At 50.5% G+C, this 12,398-nt stretch overlaps 1 protein-coding gene across 4 annotated transcripts in view; it reads left to right on the forward strand.

Moving 5' to 3' along the window:
- The window catches only part of FER (FER tyrosine kinase), a 2,139,903-nt gene that overhangs the window by 1,982,836 nt on the left and 144,669 nt on the right, over positions 1-12,398 (forward strand). The gene's annotated exons all lie outside the window — the stretch shown is intronic.

Genomic DNA, 12,398 nt, shown 5'->3' on the forward strand with positions numbered 1-12,398 from the left:
ACAAATGAACGAACTGTAATTGTACAGCTCAGTTATTTATCCCCTGCCCAACAGAAAGTCCTTTGTGCCTGAATGTCTGTGTAGTTATTTTTATATTCTGCACAGTGTAAGGCAACTCCCGCTCCAAGTATAATAAATCAATTCTAAGAGGCAAACACAAATGCACAAGGTATGAGAAGGACAAACATTTTTTATAACTGCCTAGGCAGGGAAACAGCTACAAAAGATATTCGATTCCATTCTGGAAAATGGACAGTTTTATAGTGTATTACAGAAAGTAAAAGACAGCAAATGTTACAAATCACTTACTCTTGCGTCCCATCCCCTTTCCTCCAAACTGATTGGGCGTATAGGCATCCCTCGCGAGTCACGGGAACAGAACCTTTTTTCCACCAGAAAAACACATTTCCCCTTTAAATTAGCGTGGGGGCGCTGTTTCGGGAGCATGGGCCCCCATAACTCCGCCCATTGGTGCCATACCTCATTCCCCTTTTCCGCATTGATGGGAATGGATCGCTCCAACAGCGCTCCTGGGTGAGGCCCTGCCTCATAATTCCACACACTATCCCAGCAGTTTATCTAACTTTTTTATTTTTATTGCAGACTTGGGAACACCGTCCACTGGTGCCCTAGCTCTGTCGGTGCATGTCGGCCCAGACAGGCTTTAGCAGGTGTCGGTCGTGCGACGGTTCCTTCCTGACAGCAGATCCCCACGTGCTCTGTCTTTGATGCCTTGGTGAACACCACGGTTGGGATAGATGCTCCGTGTATGACTCCTTCCCGGCCAGGTCCCTCAAGCACCGAATCGAGTGTTGGAGGGAACTTTTCAACAGGACCCCGCCGCAGAACATCAAGGACTATGTCCGGAGGAAGACACAGAAGACAGGTGTGTTATTTTCCAAGGCACCCCGCAGAGATGATTCCTTCCCGGTGGGTCAGTCTGACACTCACACCGGCGCAGGGAGCACTGAGGCTCACAAGCCTACCAGCCTTGTGGCCAAGGGGTCCACAGGCCCTCCCGGTCCCGCAGCCAAGGGGCCTGTGAGCTCTACGACCACCAGGACACGTGCCGAGGGGCATCGCCCTGATACCGGGTCCCTACCCAAGGGGGCGCCTTCACACAGGGCCAGCACAATCAGCCGGGAGGCCGAGGGCTTACCGCCTACCGGGTGTACACCCGTGGTGCAGGGCAGGGCAGAGCTGGTGCAGTCAAGCATGCACACCGAGCCCGGGAACATGGCATCTACAGGCCCACTTGCTCAAGGCACTTACAAAGTGGCGGCCTGAGACAAGATGGCTGCCCTCCCGAACCTCAAAGGTGAGAAGCCTTGCAGGCGGGCGCAGAGGCTAATCAACCCACCGATCATTAAAGGAGAAGTGCAGCTCTTAGGACAGACTGGGCACCACTGACACCTTTCACCCAGTCTACGTCTTAACCTAACCTCACAGGGTCCGGGTACAATATACCCATGTATGGACAGGGGCTAGGCAGACAGCTGGCATATTCACCCCCTCCCGCGCAAGACTGCTCACAGCCAGCCTGTGAGGACAGGTTCTTTGACAAGTTCATGTCACTCATGCGCTCCCCTCAGATGTGCACAATCCTCAGCTGCATTATTAAAGACATATTGCCACTGGTCGCCCTGGGGCAGCCCACCACAACACACCTCATGCCTTACCCGCCGGCTCCACCAGCCCAGCATAGAGGCTCCAGTAACTCTGGTGCGTCCCATACTCCCACCACAGAGGAGAGAGTGGACCTGCAGGACACAGATGAGGGGGAGCAGGATACGCCCTCATCAGCAAAAAGCCTTTCATGACAGATTGACAGCTTGTCAGAATACCTGGGTATCTGCCCAACCACAACAGGAGCTCCCTGAAGCTAGAGTTCTAGTGGAGGTCCTGAGCATCAAGGCCGAGGCTCGGTCAGGCATCCCCCTACAAAAAGATGTGGAAGCGTTGGCCAAAAAGGGCTGGCTTAAGCCCCACTCCGCGCAATCTGTCAACCAGAAGCTCAACACTAGGTTCAGGCAAACTGAGGGGGACAGCCTACTACTCTCTACATACCCGCAGCCCCTGTCATCATTAATTGCTGCTGCGTCTATGTATGCCAAACCCCAGGCTTCCTCATCCAGTACCACCTCTACAGCCCTCCTCAATAAGGAAGAAAAGACCCTTGATTCATATGGCAAGAAGATCTATTCAAATGCTGGCCTACACCTCAGGCAGGCTAATGCCGACATTATCCTTGCTGCGGCTAACCAACGCCTGTGGAGGGAGATCACAGACTTTCTGCCTGATATCCCTAAGGACATGCAAGCCTCATTTAAGGCATGTCTGGCAGAGGTAATAATCGTAGCCCAAGATTTGATGGAGACCTCGGTGGGCCACATCGGCACGGCTAATGGAGCGATCTGTCTGGCAACGGACATGAGGCGCACTGCCTGTTTGAAGGCCACTAGGTTCAACCAAGATGTCCAGGACAGAATCCTTGATCTTCCAATTGTGGGGGTTCAGGGGGGGGTCTCTTTCATGCCTCAACTTATGAGGAGCTTGACAAAAAGAAGACTAGCTCCCAGAAAGCATAGTCTCTGGCCATACTTACTAAAACAGCCACTAACCATTCGTTCAGTCACAGTCCCTCTCAGACAAGGGGCTCTCATTTGGTGGTTACGTGGGTTCCAGGACCTCAAAGCCAGGCAGCCGGACAGGTCTCCCAGTAAACACTGGAGAAAGCAACACAATACAGCTCCCCTCCTCTGCAGCAGCCTCTGACCAGAAGAAACAATGATGTTCTGCGTTGGTTCCACAGCACCCCTGTGGGGGGCAGGTTGGCCCTGCACAGTCAGGCTTGGCAGGCGAAGTTTGCGGACACATGGGTCCTCTCAGTAGTTTCATGGGGCTTCCGGCTACCTCTTCACTCTCCTTCTCAGAGTTCCCCTCCCCTTCCACAGATCGACACACCATCACTCTTAGCGTAGATTCGCTCCCTTGTCAAGAGCGAAGCGGTAGAGCAGATCCCACCCTCCCAGCATGGGCGGGGCTTTTACTCCTGCATCTTCGCTATCCAGAAGAAGAACCAGGCGGCCCTGCGAGTGGTGTTGGATCTATCTTGTCTGAATCTTTACCTATCCTTGTAGAAATTCAAGATGGTGATGCCAGCGCTTATTGCTGAGACACTGTTTTGGGGAGCCTGGACGTGTTCCCTGGACCTGAAGGCCTCCAAGTTCCCACTGGGCAGCCTAACCGGGCCTTCCTCAGGTTCCGGGTCCTGGGGCTGCACTTCCAGTACAGAGTTCTACCCTTTGGGCTAAATTCAGCTCAGAGAGTCTTCACAAGGCTCATTAATGCGACGCGGCGCGGCTTGCCTCAGACTCGAGGGGTTGCATGTCTACCCGTACTTCGACGACTGGCTAGTCAGGGCTTCTTTTCCAGAACAGGTCCGGTACTTAGCAGACAGACTCATCTCTACCATATTCGAACTGGGGTTTTTGATCAACTACCAGAAATCTCAGCTCACCCCTACTCAGAAGCTGATGTTTCTGGGCCTGTTGTGGGACAAACAGCAGCTGAGGGTGTTCCCCATGGGGGACAAGGTGACAGCGATCCGATCGGCAGTCTCCCATTTCTGCAGCATATCAATCACCACAGCCCGATGGTATCAACACCTTCTGGGAGTGCTGGCAGCATGTCTCCTGGCAATCACTTACACCAGGCTCCACATGAGGAGGCTCCAGCTGCACTTCACAGACTCCTGGGATCAGGAATCGGCCATCAGGGGGCCTCTGTTTCCATTTCATCACACCTGGACTACGACCTCAGATGGTGGCAGCAGGAAGAGAATATTCTGGTGGGCAGACCCTTCCGTTTACTCCCCCATAGAGTACACCAATACCACGGATTCCTCACTTCACGGCTGGGGAGCCACTCTGGGAGTGCGCTCTGTGCACGGTCTCTGGACCCAGACAGACCGGCAGAATCACATCAACTGGCTGGAGCTTATGGCTATACAGTTGGCACTCAGGTCATTTCAACCGACCAAGGGCAGGTCGGTGTACATGCATACAGACAACACGACCTGTGTGTTTTATATCAACAAACAGGGGGGCACCAGATCCCTGCAACTGTGCGCGTTGTCTCTGGACATCTGGGAAAATAGGCCATCAACCAGAGAATGTGGCTCTCAGCGGTCCACCTTCCAGTAGAGTCCAATCTGGAAGCGGACATGCTCAGCCGCAACTACGAATGGCAGAATCCTCCAGGAAGTGTTCAGCAGATAGGGTCACCCAACGACAGACCGGTTTGTGACAGCTCACAATTGTACCTGCCAGCAGTTCACGTCCTGGGGAGGAAGGGGACGCAACTCTCTAGGAGACGCGCTCCAGATTCCCTGGGACGGGATGTGGGCATATGCGTTCCCACCCACACCGCTAGTGAACAAGGTAGTGAGCAAGATAGGAGCTCCGAGAAACTTGGAATCATCCTAGTGGCACCTCGCTGGCCGGCGCTTCCCTGGTTTTCGGACCTATGGCTGATGTCACTTCAGCAGGAGATCCTGTTCCCCCTCGGGAAGGGCCTTCTACTATCACAGCAGGGAAGCGCAGTGCTTCACCCCTCTCCAGAGAGGCTAGCCGTAGCGGCCTGGTTCCTGAGCAGCTGACGCTACAGTACCTTCAGCTGTCCTCTGACAATCTGGAGATCATACAAAATGTCAAGGGCCAGGCTACACGCAAGCAGTACGAAAGCAAATGGACAAGATTCTACTTTTGGGCAAAGGAACACTGTGCGAACCCACTTACATGCACCCTCGACCAGGTTTTGTCATTTGTGGCCTATCCCGCCAGGTCCGGCGTCCAGGTTGATACCTGCAGAATGTACCTGCCCACTATTGGTGTGTATAGGAACTCCAACTCCCTTGTCCTGTCTTCGGCCTATCCCGTAATAAAGAAAATCGGACACGGTTGACCAGGCTTTAACCCCACACACCCCCCGCCCCCGGTCAAGCGCCCACATCCTATTTGAGACCTGAATGCAGTCCTAAGCGCCTTAGCGCTTAACCCATTGGGGCCCTTGGCCACAGTGAACATTAAGTTGGTCACTCTAAAGACAGCCCTTCTGGTTGGGCTTTCATCAACTCGCAGAGTAAGTGAAATCCAGTCGCCTCAGAGCCATACACTAGATTTCACAAGGACGTGCTCCGCACACACCCCAAATTTCTTCTGAAGGTGGTTATATCCTTCCATATCAACGAGGAGATTGTGCTCCCCACATTCTGACCTGACCGCAAGGAAGATGGGCAACGAAGGGCATCTGCAAGATGGACGCACTGTTTGTAACATTTGGAGGCTATAGGCCTGTGCAGCAGGCCTCCAAGGCATCTATAGCTCGATGGATGTCAGCTGCGTTCCAGGAGGCATACAAGGTGCAGCATATTGATCCACCGGAGGGCATGCATGCAGTAAAAGCTAAATCGACAGCAGTCACGTTCCAGCGTCACGTTCCCTGGCAGGTGAGCAGCTAGGGCAGCAACATGGGCCACGCCTTTGGATTTTTGCAAGCACTACTGCTTGGATACCAGTGCCAAGGCTGATGCAGTATTTGGCCAAGCGGTGCTACGCAATCTATTTGCCTAAGAGGTCACGCTCTCCTCCCCAGGATGTTGTGTCAGTTGTAATCGTCCATACAGGATGGAGGAAAGTGGACTATGGACTAGGAGTATGTTAGTCACTCCACTGAGTAACACTTAATTTTTCCAGGCTTCTGATTCGCCCGCATCATTTGTACTATATGTAATTCTTTACAGTATTTCCGTTACTTTCCTGTCTAATGAGAGGAGAGAGGCTTGGGGTCAAACCGCTAAGACAATCTTCAAATTCATTACAGCACGCCGTGTGCAAGGTGGTTCTCCTCATGTTCTATCATGAATCTCTTTTACTCTGCTACCAATTGAGAAAAATCTAAGCACTTTTATTTTGTAAACCTTATTTGCTGTGCTCATGCACAGTCTACTGCTGATTTCCCAGTCCTTTGCACCTGATAAATGTTTTTTCTTGGCTGGGAACAAGGTGCTTGGAGACCAAAGCTACACCCAACTGATGATGCTTAATGAAGCCAAAACAAATCTGAGATTGCTTTTGGTCTCGTGCAGGAGGAATGTGACCTAGCCGTTTGGGTGGGACTGCCCCTTGTAGGCTGCGGCCGAGCCTGATTTTGCATATGGTCTTTCCCCTTCTGTAATGGTATGACAGGCTGCAAAGCAGTGTCATGGGAGGTGTCACAAAGCAATTGCCAGTGCAGTTATGACTCTTACCGTTGTAACCTTGCAGTCATCAGCCCCCCGTTTTTTCAAGTGTGAAATGGTCAGGGTCAGGACCCTGTCAGTCGGGGAACAGGGACCCCTTTGGACCCACTGTGGATAGCCTACTATGAGTGTATGCCAGAGCTGATCCTACCCCAGAAGCAGGGTTATGGAGCTGTGGTGGCCCAGTCACTAACACACCCAACTGCCCTGAATGCGCAATGAATATGTTTGCTGGTACCACTGTCCCTTCCACAGTGACTGTCAGCCTGTTTTCTGTCCAATGTTCTCTTTTGTCGTTTTCAGGACAGCAACTCTCAGAATGCACCTCGGCGCACAATTCTCCCGCATTATAGCTTCATATTGCTTTCTGTCTTTTGCAAGTCTTACGATATTTCCGCTTGTAGCCCTTCAGTTTTGGCCATTGCTGCCCCACGCATCACCACCTTGAAGGCCTCCCATAGCGTGCCTGCCGAATCCATGCTACCGTTGTTATGTTTAAAGTATTCCTGCACTTCTACTCTTAAGTGTTCCTGGAAACACGCATTTTTCAGCACTTCAACCCTAAGTCTCCAAGTTGGGATCTTGGCTCAGGGAGGTAATATTTGCCATGTGGTAATCGAAGGGGCATGAGCAGACAGCACTCTTGCTTTATATTCAGCGTGTGGGAACTCATGTGCGATTTCCTCACCTACAAAGTCCAACCTCGTATATAGATTCTGAGAGGCAGAGTAATGTGAGTACCCCCTACCCTGTGGGTGTAACATCTTCCAGGCATCTTCTAATTTTAGCGTACTCAACACTACCTTCAGCGCTTTGGCAGCTGGGGTCGGGCTAGCAACTTTCCCATCTGATCTATCTTTGGTCGGGTCTAGTGTACAATTGAAATTGAAATATGTGGTAGTGTCTTGGTTTGGGACATACCTATTGATAAGATATATTTATTTACTTTTGACCATGCCTCTAACAATAACCATCCGACCATTTTTCATCTCCCATTGCCTGAAGGACCTTAAACGGAACTCTTAGGGCGACCCAGATCAGGACCCCTATGGCGTACGCTGAGCCAATTGTCTTCCCGCTCCATTTTCTGGTCACCATGTCCAATTTCTCTTTTTTGTGAGATGTGTCTCCTGCAAGAGGGCTATATCCACCTTTTGGCGCTTGAGATACGTCATGACTCTATTTCTCTTTATATAACTATTCAACCCTCTGACGTTCAAGGTCACAATTTTAAGGTCCCCCATACTAATCTATCGATTTGGAATCTCTCTCTCCACTTATACTCCTGCTCCCTTTCCTCTGCACTCCGGTGTAGGCCCCCCTCCCATTAGTCACCCCAACATCCATCCCTACCTCTTTCCCAACTGTCGCCCAGCTCCATCCCTGGATCTCAGGCTACCCCGCATCTCGTTCTTTTCTCGGCTGGCCGCCGGTACACAGAGCGCAGCAGGAGGATACCGGACTACCAGTATACTGACTAATCTAACTACTGGGGTGATAACGTGTTTGTGAGTGCTGCTGGTTATGGAGCAGCACCTGTGCTTCCTGCATTTAGCCAATTTAGTCCTGCACAATGATTTTAGTGTACCTCCATCTAGGAGAGCCCAATATCCCTGGACCGACTTGTATACAATTACGCGTCTGTTGCATGGCTACAAGTCTCTAACTCGAACATTACCCTGCGGTATACATTCAGTCTTTAGTTTCGACTTTGCGGGAATTCAAGCTCACTTATCTTGTACGCTTTTCACCTGCTCTCCGGCACCTGCTGGGCAGTTCATCATGTCCATCCAATTAGTTACATCCTGCGGTGTATCAAAAAAATTTGCTTTATCCTTATGCAGTACTTTTAGCTTCACAGGGTACAACAACATATACTCGAATCCAGTCTCACGCAACCTTATTTTAACCGACACATAACTCGGACGTTGCTTCTGTACCAGGAAGGTGTAGTCCGGATACGCTGTGATGTTCGCCAATGCTCTGCTTATAGTTCCTTCTTTGCGGAAGTGCTCCAGGATCTTCTCTCTGTCTTTATAATTCAATATCTTGGCGATGATTGGCCGTGGAGGGGCTCCCGGTGGCAACCTTCTGGTCAGGGCTCTATACGCTCTCTCCTCCATGAACCCCTGGGTGAGCACTCCAGCACCTATTTCTTGCAGCAGCATGTTTTCTATTTAGTTTGTCGGGTCTGGATTTTCCTCCCCTTCCGGTAGTATATTGTTCCTGCGTGCATGTCCCTAAGCCTCCCCCGCTCTGCTCTCCAGATTATGCACTTGTTGCTGCAAAGTGGAGACGTCCTTGGCGTTAGCAGTGCAAGTATTCGTATTAGCCTTCACTTCTTTTTCCAACCATCCTGTACGCTCGGATAACGCTCTGACATCTTGTCTAAGGAGGTTGACATCTACACTGACGGCATCAATCTTGGAATCCTGCGACGTCTTCAGTTCTGCAATGGCGGTGTCAATCTTGAATTCCCACGATAACTTAAACTCTGCAATAGCTGCCAGGATCTGTTGGTCATCACGTGCTGGAGTTAAGTCTTCTTGTGCCCATCGCTCTGCAGTCTTTGTGACCTCTGTTGCCTCAGTCGATTTGACAAAACTGTCTATTGATGGCTGTTTTACTTTTGGTTTATTTGGTTTAGACGCCATTCCTCTTTCTTTGTCTTACACAGATCGGTTGTCGTAACCCGCAATGTCTTTCTGAGGCCTCTGTGTCCTTTAGTAGAGCGCTGTGGTCTCTCAACCAGTGGGATCCTCTTCAGCTTCCTGTTAGCAGTGCCATCCAGGAACCGACCATTTGTGATAGCGCGTTTCCGTGCTAGTTGTGTGGTCCCTCTCGACCCACTGCAATGTACTCCCTTCTCCGTGTCACCGCTGCTGTTTGTGGGTATTCACTTCCCCTCTGTGTGGGTTCCAGTGATGTGACCTATTCTGGTGTCTTATCCCCACAGCTGGAGCCATGCACATCCCAAGGGGGCAACCCTGCTGCAGCTGCCTCGTGGTACTTGCTGTCTGTTAATGTTTTGATCAGCTATTAGTACCAGTGCTGGGGCCGTATAGTAGCCCTTCCAACCTCGTAGCTCACTGCAATTCAGGGCCCCATTGCCCATTTATCAGTCATTTGCTGCAGCCACCTTCTCCTCTTCCCCCTGTTTTAGGCGTTTTGATGGGATTCCCTCTGTTCCGTACCCGGGTCGGGCGCTCCCGACACTACCTTTGCACCACTAGTCCATGTGCCTTTTTCTGCCTGCTGAAGCTGGAATGCAGTGCTTGATTATTATTCACAAGCTTTTGTGCTTAATCTGTGTGTCAGTGCTCTGCCAGCTGGTGCTGTCAAGTGTTATTGTCCAGTGTTGGTAACTAACTCTGAGAACGCTGCTGCTGTTAACTATTACTGTTATTTAAACTCTGCCCGTGAATTCTGAGCACGCCTTTCTGTAATGTTTACCCAGCTCTCCCTTCTTTGCGGGTGTGTTCTCTTTGTTCCCACTTTTCATCCGGCGTGATTCACGAAATGAGTGGCCATGTTGAATATCCTCCTTACTCTACGTGCGTTCTACAAGTTCTGTGCAGCCAGGGGCTCCAGCGTTTGTCTGACACCTCCCCCACTGCTACTTTGTGTCGGTGCTTTCACATCTACTTCACGCACTCGGGAGAACAAAAGTTTGGTCACTTTCCATGTAGCTTGGGGCACAGGCTACGCTTGGTTATAATCAGAAACTGTTGCAGTACAATCGGTCGTATCGGGCCACCTCCAGCCTCTGCTACTATTATGCACCATGCGCTGCTTTGATGTGCCATGCAGACAGTATGTTCTTGTTACCGCGCGGTACACTAAGACTTTTCATTTTGTGCCTGATATATGGAGATCGCTGCATTCGCTGCACTGTCCTACTACACCATTCTATGCCATCGCCTCCCGCTCCTTGTCTCATGGCAGGACAAAGCGTTTCGCTTGGGTTCTCTACTCGCTCGGCTGCGAGCTGCACTTAGACGCTGCTACACATTAGCATCAGGCATCTGCTCCGGCTCCATGCTTATGACCCCAATGGGGTGCGATATTGCGTTGTCTGTACAGACGTCTCTACGGCTTCAACTTATCCAGATCAAGGGCAGAGTTTAGTCTGTGCGTTAAAATGTATCCTGCATTATGCCATTACCAACCCAAAACCTTCCTCTTTGCTTCTGCTTTCTCTCCCCCTCCCCCCTGCTAAATTCCTGACTGAAACTGCACTGAATCTGCAACTGGGCCACTCTCACCGATCTCGGTCCCTGGCCCAGCCACTCTCCCCTTGCACTGCCTCCCTTGGGAACCCCTGCACGTCGGGACTGTCTCTGTATCCCTACAGCCCCCCTTCCCAGCACTTGTCTGCACTTACCCTGCACTTGCCACCAGCTGGCCCTTATTATTTATCCTGTTATTCTACTGCCCCTGTACTGCACTTTCCCCTCTCCCTTTCCCCTTGCACTTTCCCTTCCCCTCTGCCCTTGCACGATCTGAATGCCACCTGCCCTAGTAAGATCGTTGTCTGTCTTCCCTTTGTTCCCCCCTCCCTGCTTCGTCGCGCCTTGAAACACTTGTGTATAGGCACGTTACAAATGCCATATCATACCATACGACTCAGTCTCTTTGTTCTTCTCTCCGGCTTTCCGAACTCTCCCTTTGTTCTAATGCGGGCGCCATCTAGTTTTTTCGTCCGTGATTCCTCCTCCGCTTTTCTTTCACTGGTACCCTTCGAAATCCCCACTTCCAGTACCATCATTGTGATCCGTGTATATTCCCACAGCAGTTGTTGTTTCCATCCAAAAAGCACCGGTCTCAGCATACCTGCAACAAAGGATCATGTAGGATCTGCAGGAGCCTCAGTGAAACACGACTTATCCCATGGCCCCTTAGCCACGCCCCCCCGCCCCCCAAGTTGAGATCTTTCTTAACCAGGATTGCAGCCCCCTCCCCTACCACATTCTCTTTTTTGCCCAAAGAATTGATAACCTTCAGGTGTAGCTAAATCTATGTTAGGGGCGCTGGAATCTTTTAACCACATTTCAGTAATATACATAATGTTGCTATTTTGATCCCGTTCTTCCATGGCATGTTTATCCAGTGAACGGGTATTAAGTAAAGAGATCTTTACAGAACGACTTCCAGTCCCATCTGGGATGCTGTTCAGGGGTGCGGGGGGGGGGGGGGTTGTGTGTTTCAGGTGCGGGTAAGTCTAAAGCACAGGAAGTGTCTGAGCAAAGTTGCCGCCTCAGCGTTTTCCAAGCAGTTAATCATTTGTGGATTGAGAGTGCCGGCACGGTCGAGGTTCTGTTGTTCTTGAAACCCAACATAGTTACACTGCGCCTGGAGGATCCTAACAGTCATGGTGTTGGGAGCATAATCTGAAATAGTCTCGGCCGAGGGCCATGTCGCTGCAGAGTCAATGTCAAGAAACTGGTATTTTTCAATAATGGACTGCCTCCTTGCTTTTTGAGCCAGAAACAAAGCTTCCAGTTGTGGCAACATAGTAACAAGAACCGGGGAACCTCCCAGCTATAGCTATGTACCTTAGTGGCAGAAGCCCCACTGTTGAAAAAACTGCGTCCGCATTGGCGCGTTATGCACAGACTTGCTAATCCGTGTCCCACAGTCTTGACCCCAACTCCTTCTGACCTAGCCTCTGTTCATCAACCCTGGGTTAAGGATCTTTTCCTAGGTCTTACCAGGTGAATAGGATAGAGTGGTGTACTTACCCGAATTTGGGTAAATACATATTTAACGTTTAAAAACTTCACAAAGCACCACCACTGAATCATTTCTAAATACCTTACCCACAGAGGGTAAATACCTTACCCAAAGAGGGTTTTGAGCACAAGGACCCACACCATCTTGGACTTCATAACATTGAGGGAAGCTGTGCTTGTGCTTATTCTACCTATTTGTACCATTTTTTCTTCCATCTGACTACTCATCTGTTTAGCACTTTTTAATTGCTTCATATGCAATTCTATTCCCCTAATGGTGAATGCGCATATTTTTTATAAGGGTGTGTGTGGCAAGACTTAACTGGGATTTTATATACTTGGTGTGTAATTAAAGGCCTAATAAA

The sequence above is a fragment of the Ambystoma mexicanum genome, chromosome 6p (genome assembly GCF_040938575.1).
Source record: "Ambystoma mexicanum isolate Mex_15411 chromosome 6p, UKY_AmexF1_1, whole genome shotgun sequence".
Classification (NCBI taxonomy): Eukaryota; Metazoa; Chordata; class Amphibia; order Caudata; family Ambystomatidae; genus Ambystoma; species Ambystoma mexicanum.